Here is a 9,650-nt window from a genome sequence, read left to right as displayed (position 1 = left end):
AAATAACAAGGCTGGAAGAATAGCACATTTGACATGAAGCTGACTCCTAGGGCTGTTACAATGTCTTCAGATGCCATAATCAGTTTATCAAGGAGGGAGCTTCCTTGTCTGGTGAACTTTAATGGGTTCTTTTTGGAACCTCCTGGAAAAAAAAAAGATGGGGACTGACAAAAGGCAATGCTCCTGTCTGGGAGGGAAGACTCAGATACCAAAGAAAGAACATCTGGAAGCAGCCCTCTGCTCCCAACTGCCTGACATCTTTGAACGGCCTTGCTGGTCATTCTAATAGTATTATCATCTTCATTCCAAATGAGTAGAGGATATACATTTCTTTCCCAAATGCTTAAATTCTTCATTTTACATGAAATCTTTTCGAGATAATGGTAGATTCACTTGTACTTTGAAGAATTAATACAGAGGAAACCTTCGTTAAGCAGTTTTCCCCAGTGGATGCATCTCATAAAACTAGTAGAATCTCAGAACCACTGAATGATATTCATATGGTAATGTTCAGAATATTTTTCCACCATCAAAAATCTCCCTTACCAGGTCCTGATGGAGGCACACCCATCACCCACTTACCCACATGTTCCTACACGTCTATGATATTGTGATTTTAAACATGCCATTAACATGGAATAAGACAATAAAATGTTTTTTGGCCTAGCTTTTTCATTCAGTATTAATCTCTGGAGATTGCTTCAGGTGGTTGCCTGCACTAATGATTTATCCCTTTTTATTACTGAGTAGTATTCTGTGGTGCTAAGTAGTGTGTCTAACTATTCACTCACAAAAGAATGTCTGGACTGTTCCCAGTGTCTAGCTATTGCAAAAATACATAAATAAAAAAATAAAGTTGCTGTGAACATTTGTGTAGAGGCTTTTGTATGAACGCCATCTCTCATTTCTCTTGTATTAGTGCCCAGAAGTACAGTTTCTGGCAATCACATGTTTAATTTTTATAGCATTGAGCAACTACAGTATTCCCACTCCCAAAGCCATGTGTAAATGCTCTAGTCCCTCTAAGCCTTCATGTCAGCACTGTTGTTCTACAGACTGTTCTTACAGGTGTGCAGTATGCCTCACTGTGTTTTAACTTGCTGTCCCTAAATGGACGATGCTGTTAAGCATAAGTCCCTGTGTTGTTATCTTGTTGTTTTCTTTGTGTAATGTGTCTCTATTTGCTTACTTGCTAATGGGATTGATTTTTTTTTAATTGTTGAATTCTTAAAATCCTATGCACTTGTCTTTTATCAAGAATTTAGTTTGCAAATATTTTCTCTTAATTTGTGGTTTGTCTTTTTTTGTTTTAATTTTCTTTTTAATTGTGTATGTGCGTACATATGTGCATGTGCACATTCCTGCTCCAGGGTGTCGTTTCTTGTCACTGCAAATGATCACCACACACAGTCATCACTTCTTGGGTCTGGCTTTACATGGGTGCTGGAAAATTGAACCCAAGCTGACAAGATTTTCAAGCAAGCTCCTTTAACTGGTGAGCCATCTCCCTACACCCTAGGTTTGTCTTTGTAACATCTTAATGGAGTCCTTCATAAAGCAGAGGCTTTTAGTTTTAACAAAATAGAATTTAGCAACAAATTACCTTAAAAGCATGAGATATCTCAGACTTTTCAGAGCTGAATGATTTTAAGATATTCCAGCCTCTGGATTTTTATAAACTCATTGATCATCTAATTTTCTACAGTTAAGAGGAAATATTTTTCAAAGGGAAATAGTATGAATTACTACTTTAGACAGCTATATGCACTTCTCCCAAGTTCAAGTTGATGCTGTGGATTTTTATTCTCCAGGTCTTTCTATCACCCTTTAATTGATCATGTCCACTGCCCCCTTTTAAGACAGATGTAAACAGCAAATCAGATGGCAGATGGTAATGTAAATGTATACCTCTGAGAGCTCTAAACAACAACTGCATATGTGTGCTGGTGAAGTCACAGACTGTCATTGCAGCACCCCAGCATGAGTTCAAGGAGTCACCGTGTCCATGACATGATTTGCAGGGCTGAAATGCCCCTGATGTATGGTTGAATTGGGATCTGGCTCTATTCCTTCTGGGTGCTGAGTGGTAAATAGCTTTATACTAATATATTTTCATTTTAATCACAAATATACCATATTTATGAGTAATACTGATCATAGTACTACACATTTACAAATGATTTATTTGTCAATAACCTATAAAATGTCTACTTTAAATATTTGGTTTTCAAAATCCAAGGAAGTTTCTGTGTGAATAAATGATGGAGAGATAAAGATGAGGGAAAGAGAAAGTGAGAGAGAGAGAACACTGAATATCTTTAGGCTGAATTTATTTCAGAAATCTTGCTAGATGCTTTTGATTGTCTCCCTCAGCCTCTCAGGGGTGGAATTAACTGCTTAATATCAATAGCTTCTGGTAAATAAGTGTCTATGGCTTTGCTTTGGGTAGTTCTGAATGCATTTTGCCTCTTGATATGGGGGGGTATTTGAGTTAACCTATACAAAATTTTCCTTACATTGAAATAAAAATATAAAATATATTTAATTTTTAAACTTCCTTTCATTTCAATTGAAATCTTTGTAGATAGGTATAAGAAATAACAAAGAGATAGATCTTTTCTATTCATGGTAACCAATAACCAGTCTTCTTTTTTTTTTCTAAAATTTTAAGAATGTTATATAAACAAAATGATATGCTATATATCTATTGGTTTTGGCTTATTTCAGTCAACATTGTTATTGAAGATTCATTGAATTTGAAATTGTTGAATTAATGTTTCATCCCTTTTTATGGCTGAGAAGTTATTCATGTCATGGATGTACCAATTTGTCTAGCAAATCACCTACTGAAGGATGTCTGGACTGATTTAAGTTTCATTTACTGCAAATAAAGGTGATAAGATAGTTTTGTGTACACATTTTGTGTGAATATTTTAGTTTATCTAGTATAAATGCTCAAGGGTGCAATTGTTGCTCCAGGTGGTAATTTCATGTTTAATTTGATGAGAGACCACTAAACTGTTTTTCAGAGTGGTTAAGCTATTTCATTCATACAGCAATGTATGAGTGATCTGGTCTCTTTGTATCCTCAGTAGCACTTTCTTTTCTAAAAAAAAAAAAAAATTAGCCAATCCAATAGGTATGAAGTGATACTTAAAAGTTCTTTTTTGTATTTCACTGTAGCTAATGATATTGACCATGCTTTCGTGAACTTATTTGTCATCTGCATAATTTCTTCAGCAAAATGATTAATGTCACTTACCTATTCTATAGCATTTTATATGGACACAAGATCTCATTCATTTTCTCATATTTAAAATTGAAAAATTATCAACAAAATGTTTTACATTTAGTTGAATATATGCCAGACCCTGGTTTTTAGCCTATTTCATAGTTATTTTTTTAAATTTTTAAAAGCCTTGTGAGGTAGGTGCTATCATTATGGTCCCTATTTTATGGATGAAGACAGTGCAGCCCAAATATGGGCCAAGTATACCTATAATAAGTGGTAGGGTTGAGATTAATTATAGGAAGCCTGTCTCTAGCACCTGCCCTCCAAGATACTGACCAGATGATAAACAAGGATATTTGATGCATAGAGAATGGATGCTAATTCAGGGAGACTAAATTTCAATTATATCTAAGAGCACATCAAGCGAAAAGCAATTAGCTTGCTGTTATTATTGTTGCTTCTTGACAGATTCCACCAGAATTTAGCAATATGTCCAATTGAGGAAATATATCCTGAATCAGATAAAGCAGTAGCCAATTTTGTGTCTCAAGGAACTGATAGTGAGTGCTTCTCAAATGAACAGTTATCATTTAATGATGGTTAACTGGCATTAGGCAGTTAGCATGAACAATATGTGTATCATTCTTTAAAGAGCTCATAATCTGGAGGGAATGAAGGATTGCAGATGCAGAAAGATTATAGTACAGAGGACAAATGGGAGTTAAGTGTTTTGAAAGCACATAACAGGAAGCAAGAACTTGTTTCTGAGGAGATTAGCAGGGATAGTTGACAATAAGGATGGGTGACTTTGTGTGGAAGAAAGGAAAAAAATATAGCTGACCAAAAATAGCATATCCATCAATCCATCATCCATCCATTCATACAATTTTATACAGGCAGTGCTAAGTACTACAGGTTCAAGGGTGCATAACATATAGTGCCATCACAATATTCAAGACCTTTGCACGGAAGTTGGCAAATGGAGATGGCCAAGTACAGCCAATGAAAAGTTGGAAGACCTGCTTTTCATTTTCACCAGGGATGGTGAAGCAACATTTAAATAAATTTTGAATTATGTCTGATACTTTGGCCTTGGTGATAACATCTCCCTCAGATTGTGGGAGAAGCTCTTCCCTATTTCCTGATGTCACTTATCGCCCTGAATGTCTCTAAGAATGTAACACTCACATGTCAATACTGACTTTGAAGCCAGGTGTGCTGGTACATGCCTTTAATCCCAGCACTTGGGAGGCAGAGATGGGAGGATTGCTGTGAGTTCAAGGCCACTTTGAGACTACATAGTGAATTCCAGGTCAACATGGGCTAGAGTGAGACCCTACCTTGAAAAAAAAAAAAAAAGATTGATGTTGATACTTTCATATGCTCAATTAGGAATCTGTTTTACAGATGCTTCCATTCTCTAAACCCCCTACCCCAGTCTTAGTTAAACTTCTTGGCCTTAGTTTTGTTTTTATAAATTTTATATATATATAAATATGAACTTGGTTATATCATCAGGTTATACTCTTATGTTCTCTTTCCCCTACCCCCATTCAACTGAGAGCCTTCCTCAGTGGAGGAATCACTCTGGAACCATGAATATACCAAATAGTTTGGGGGTGGGGGGGCGTAATATCTCACAGTACAATTTCACACCTGGAGGCACTTACAGTTTTGTCACCTTGGAGGATGTATTATATGCTTCTTTTATTTCTGAGTTCTCAGTAGCCTCTAATTTTCTGTTTTGATGAGTTTTGAGTCTCTTCAGAGTCTGCTCCCATATTCCTTTAGGGGTTCTCAGGATAGCAGTGAGAGTAGCACTCATATATAACCCACTACTTCCTCTGTAATATATCCTAGACCCTGGAGGGTATGGCAGAAATGGCTCATCTCATGCTAGGTACTTCATTTTATTTTCTTGTCATTCTGATGGGTCTCTCTGGTATTTACTGCCATCTGTAAAAAGCAGATTCTCTTGCCAAGAGTGAGAGCTACATGGATTTAAGAGGATAAGTGGACACTTAGAAGACATTTTGACAGGCATAACCTCTCCTTCTAGCCAAAGAACAGTGGAAGTTTCTCTCTAGGTTCTATAATCTTCCAAGCCATAATCTTCTGACTTGGTTAAAGTACCAGGCATGAATTTCCTCTCATTGTGTGGGCCTCATATCTAATCAGAGAGCTGTTGATTACACATATAGCTTGTGTGCCACTATTTCACCTTTGTATATATCTTGTCTGCCTGGTTGATCTTGTAGTTTGCAGGATGCACTGCTTCCTCATATAGTTGGTGAATTTTATCCTTAGAAGCTCACATAAAACTTTCCAGCATCATGTGGGCTAATCCATCAGGGATCTGGCTTCCATCTTATTTACAGCATGGTCTCTTTATGTCCTGTGGATGTAGCCTGTGGTATCTTTAGCAATAGGTTCTTAGCGTTTAGCTCTTGTAAATAACCAAGTGCTTTGGCAATGTCAGCTTTGGTTTTCTTTCATTTCTTACAACAGAATTATTCCCTAGTCTTGTTCCACCTGGGTGCATTTCTTTCTAATCTCCAGATTTTGGTGTGTATTGATTTGTCTTATTCAGCAGGAATCTAAATCCATGATGTCCATTCTGAACAAATGGGTCAGAGTCATATTTACCTTGATAACTATTCTGATCCAAAGGACCACCATTGCTCTGACCTCAATATATTTTATGAAATTTCACTCAATTTTTTTCATTCAATCTTCTTATAATCTACTTCGTGCTTATTATAACTCCATGAAAGGTGTGTTCTCACATTATTTTGAAAGTGTAAAAGTGGATTTTTATAGACACAGGCCCTGGCTATGCCACATAGCTGCTAAGAGCAAGGGGGTGATATGAATCCAGGTATCTCTTATCTGGAGTCAGTGTTTCCCTTTATCTTTCTCTGTGATGACAGTGGCACTTTCCCCAGCTGTCATAGCACTGGAGGTCTCTTCATGCTTCATGCTCTTCTATTGTCATTCATTAATGACATGAATCTGGCCCATCACTTGAGTAGTCATGAAAACATGCTCTGAAGACTGGACATCTGGCTTTTGCATAAAAGGCTGATCACTACTCAGGATAACAACAAGGGTGCCATGTGGCTTTTACTCAGTTTATCCAAAGCCTTCCTTGAATATTAATTCTTGCATGGTTTCTCAAATGCTTAATCAATAGGTGTGCTGAAGATGAGCTCTTTATCAACAATATAAAGTCTGCTCCAAGTCACAAAGGAGCAGTCTCGACACTGACTCCCACTTACCTCCATGGCTGTGATGAAGAAGAGACTTCCCCAGAATCCATTTATTGCCCCTTTTCCTTGTTTGCTTCTTTCCAGATCAGCCATTAGGATTTTCCAAACCTTAGCATTGCCTCCAAGCAATGGACTCCAAGAAATCTATTAGAGAAAGAGTACAATAAAGGAATGGGTCTAATCCCATGGTGTCACAACAGCCAGCCTAATGTTGCTGGAAGTATTGTTATAAGGTTGTCTTGTTGGAGGAAACCAAAGGTGACTGATGTCAGCTACCAGATGGCAAGAGTGGTACACACAGTGCATTGTTTATGGGGGCTTTTGAACACAGACAGCAAGTACATATATTTTCCCAAGGGACACATTGAATTTTAAGGCAGCTACAAAGTAGTTTAAATCTTCTATTACTCAGAGACATATTTAGATACATTGGGTTATCATGTTTGAGTTGTGTTACAAAATATTAATAAGTAAGTTCATTAACTCTCTGAGCATAAGGAAAAGTGTCGAGTAAGAGTCTTCTAATGTGAAAAAATCTTTTTAAATTTTAGGACTTTGCTGTTTGGTTTCAACGATATGAAAAATCACACACAATTTAGGAATATGTAAAAGCAAATTTTAAACCCAGCATGTATTTAAAATAGCAGCTATAACTTCTGCACTTAATTTCAAGAAAATTACATGCCTCATATTACTACACTCATAAAACCCAGTGGGAAACTCTTGCTTTTTGCCAGAGAGAAGGTCAGCTCCCCAGGTTCTGGCAGGGGTCTCCGTGCAGAGGTTGGGTTTGCACCTCCCATATGGTCTGTTCTTCCTGGCCAGACAGTGTCATCTCTAAAGTGTCTACATAAGAGGGGCCTGGGTACACTCTGGTTATAGAAGAAGAGAGAAGGTTATAGAAGCTATCTGCAAGCTGTATTAGAAAGTAGGCATATGGTTGTTTTTTGTTTCTGTTTTAATAGATTGCATGTTCTTTGGGGTTTGAATTAGTGGTGTAGAGAAAATAAAGAATGCATTATCTCTACCTGGGTCTCCAGAGGGAATTTTCTTACATCCCTATTGTCACTCAGATAGTGCATTGATACCACTTACCTTCAAGGTCAGTTTTGAGCATCTATATCATGAAGCAGAACTCACCTGACCTGAACCCATCTCATCAGCCTGGTCAACCAGTAGTCCCTGAACAGTTTCCTCATTGGACTCTATACACATTCTTGGCTCATGCATATATATACCTGGAAAGAAGGCACAAGATTTGGAGTCATAGAATACTGAGCTTAGATCCTATCTCCTCATTTGCAGTACAGATTATTACAGATAATTTAATCTCCTAGATCTCTTTTGCCTATAAAATGAATAGTCATGTTTGTCCTAAAGAGTTGTGATGAGTTATAAGTGGGATAATAAATAACAGCAAGATGTTTGACAGTGCTTGACCCTTGGTAGGCACAAAAATACTTATTTCCTTTACTTATCTACTCTTGTATTAGTAAAAGAAAAATCAAGTCTAACTTTTGTCAAATGAGAATATTCTGGATCAACTTAGATAAAATCCATGTATTTCAATATTCAGTAGAACTTTGAGAGTCATATATAAGAATAATTATAATCACATAGTCATATATAAGAATTTATAGCTCCATAACCATTTAAAAATTACTCACTAAAATAAAAGGTAACATAAGGCTTCTGTTATCTATTAAAATGTAGAGAATCACAAGATATCAAAATGTTTTTTTGACCAATCATATAGATGATATTATACAGAAACCCAAATAAACTAAATTTGAAAAGATAATTCCTGCTATAAGAGAAAGGGTTTATATTTTCTATCATCACTTGTGGAAGGAAGAATTCTCTGGAGATGCACATAAAGAGAATCTTCAATGGATGGGTATGGGTATGGGCTGGAAAGGGAATCCTCAGCAGCTGGGTATGAGTTGGAAAGACAGATGAGAATTCTAATTCAGCCCTGGCTGAAGAGAATCCTCACTTATTTTCCATCACTTTCCCAATGATCTCCATGAAGAGCAATAGGAAATTCATGTGCTATAGGCTAGGGCAAGGTAGGGAGTCTTGGGCTCGTCCTACCTTTTCCAAGGCAAATACAGGGGCCGACTGAAGCCTACATCTGGGGAAGAACTGATAAGGGAGGGCTCTGAGTTGTTAGCAAACTAGTTACTAACATCTACTTTTTATTAATGCAAGTATATTACACTACTAAATGAAAAAAATCTTATTAAAAGTATTAGAAGATACAGGTAAATCTTTTCTATACTTTGACTATGAAAAGTTAAAAGACACCATTGATATTGATAGTTTATATAAATTTAAAACTGATACAACTTAATCATAGTAAACAAATCAAAAATTCAGGATAAATGTCCTTAATCTTGCAAGTTCTTACATACCAAAGAGAAAGCAATGCAATTTCCTTTCTAAAAGACTGAATACACAAATGGCCAGATCTGGCTTGAATATAGAATTCCATTCAACTGTCACTTGGGAGATTAGATTTGGTCCAAAATCTCAGGACCTGGGTTGTAGCTTCCCTAAAGTTTTTGTCTCTACTTCTAAATCAACATGAAACCTGTCGAGTATAAATCCATTATAAACCATTATAAACCCACTTCACAGGTTGCCTTGCTTCTAGTTACCCTGCCTCCAGCTTACACAGGATGGCAGCTGACCCCTTCACTGTAGCAAATTATGAACAGAGAGAGTCTGCTTGTTCTTATATGAGTGGTCTTTGTATATTTCAAACATAGAACTTTATAAAGAAATCAGGTGCTCAAACTTGAACAATTAAAAAATAATGACATCACCACTGAAAAAAAATAACCCAAGGCCCAAAACATATGTGAATACATTTAGACTCTCCAGTATTGAGACAATTGCAAACTACATTTATCTATTAAATTTGTAAAGACTTAAATGCATGAATGACTTGTCAAGGAGGGGATATGAAATAACAGTTACAATCAGTGCATTTATCTTGTGTCAATGTTGACAGGAAGTGGGGACAGAAAGAATATAAGAGCTGGAGGATAGAGAGGAGCACTGTGAAACTCACCTGGACATGATATAACCATTGTACTTATGAAGTCATAACAGCTGTGGTTACCTGCACAAGACAGGGACAGTCA

The sequence above is a fragment of the Jaculus jaculus genome, chromosome 16, assembly GCF_020740685.1.
Source record: "Jaculus jaculus isolate mJacJac1 chromosome 16, mJacJac1.mat.Y.cur, whole genome shotgun sequence".
In the NCBI taxonomy this organism is placed as follows: domain Eukaryota; kingdom Metazoa; phylum Chordata; class Mammalia; order Rodentia; family Dipodidae; genus Jaculus; species Jaculus jaculus.
This window is presented reverse-complemented; position numbering follows the sequence as displayed.